General features: G+C 33.2%; 1 protein-coding gene across 1 annotated transcript in view; it reads left to right on the plus strand.

Annotated features, from left to right (window-relative positions):
- LOC115303619 (olfactory receptor 6C70-like) overlaps positions 1-1,792 on the plus strand; it is a 104,469-nt gene that overhangs the window by 74,727 nt on the left and 27,950 nt on the right. The gene's annotated exons all lie outside the window — the stretch shown is intronic.

A 1,792-nucleotide genomic window follows, 5' to 3' on the forward strand; every position in this document is an offset into this window, starting at 1 on the left:
GTTTCATTGTTATTAATCACTATTAATTTATAAATTAATCATTATCATAGGTATGTATATATAAGAAGAAAACACTCTAGATAGGGTTCAGTACTAATCATAGTTTCAGCATCCACTGAGGGTCTCAGAATATATCCCCTACAATTAAGGGGGGGCACTAATGTCATAAAAAAAGAGAAAGCAGGTTGGTGATAATGGGATAAACTATGCAGATAGTCTGATTTAATAACAGATTCAAAGTGTGAGACGTTAGGAATGTGAAGATGACATCAACATGGGGTAATGCAGTCTGTGGCTGGTAGGAATATGTTGGTCATATAAGATTGGATCTGGCTACAAAGAAAATGCTACCTGACTCTCTCCTGAGCAAGTGTGATACATTTATGAGCTCAGCTGTGACAAATTTAGGAAGCTGTAGGAAGAGAAAATAATGCAAGAATTAGCAAGATGCCATCATGACACATTTCAAAGAGGGTAGTTGTTAGAGATTTATGATTTAGAAAAATTAAGAATGGAGGTGAAGAGGAAATATACTCACTTTATGATAGTCCTTGATGGATCTCAGTCATAGTTTAAACTTAAGTATTTTTCTGATTTCATGTAACAAGTGAAGCATAATATTTTAGATGGAAAAGGGTTTCTTCATTGTTACACATTTTATAAACCTAGTTCACATTTGTATACTCACTTTTTAAAATTTAAACATTTTGTTCAGATTCCCTTAAACTATGCATTTTTCAATAAAATATTCAGTCTGTGAAGATGAGAAATACAGTGAGTATAGTTTCAAACATATTTTCTTTTGGAATTTAAATGTCATGTGTTTCACGATTTTCCTGGTAGTACTCAGTGATATAGATTTTCCAGAAAGCTCTTCTCCAAAAGAAGCTAACACATCTTATATATTTTTGAGGAGTGTTTGTTTTTGAGGGAAAACTAACAGAAACCTCTCTAGAGACAGATAAACTAGTGCAACTAAAATGCAATTAATTTTAGCAATACTTTTTAATTGGCTTCCCTTGGTAGTCATTATATAATCTAGGAACATAGAATATTACCTATAATATTAGGCTTTGCATGAAGCAAAAGGAAATACTCATGAAAAAATTATGTCTTGATTATTTAAAAAATTTTTTTAAAGCTTATGTATTTTGAGAGAGAGAGAGTGCACTCACTAGCATGGGAGGGGCAGAGAGAGAGGAAAAGAGAGGATCCCAAGCAGGCTCTGTACTGTTAGTGCGGAACCTGATACGGGGCTTGATCCCACAAACTGTGAAATCATGACCTAAGCCAAAGTCAAGAGTTGGACACTTAACCACCTGAACCACCCAGGTGCTCCTTGATTAAATTTTAAGTTATCCTCCTGATTATTATTTTAAAAGAAATTCTCAGTGTTTCCTTTATGAATTTCAATGAGAAAACATGAATTATGAAGTATGAACTTAATTGGGACCCACGTAGGTGATTCTATTGTACAAACAAGGATGAAGTGTATTGTTGTTGTTTTTTTTTAAGTATAGTTGAAGTTCTTTTTGGGGAAGGCCATGTACTTTGAGTTGAGTGATTTAGCAAATTATCAGATTTTCTTAAATGTAAATATTGCATAATTGGATGTAGACAGAATAGATAAAATATGGGACCCAGTAATGGGTAATTCAGATTTTGATTAATGGTGTCATGAGAATATCAGACCATGTGGTCTGTGGTCTCCTATGAATTCAAACTAAAACAGTCATTATTCTTTGCATTTATAGAGTTGGAAGTAATGTTTATGGTAAACAGTACTCTCATA

The sequence above is a fragment of the Suricata suricatta genome, chromosome 10 (assembly GCF_006229205.1).
Source record: "Suricata suricatta isolate VVHF042 chromosome 10, meerkat_22Aug2017_6uvM2_HiC, whole genome shotgun sequence".
NCBI classification, from domain to species: domain Eukaryota; kingdom Metazoa; phylum Chordata; class Mammalia; order Carnivora; family Herpestidae; genus Suricata; species Suricata suricatta.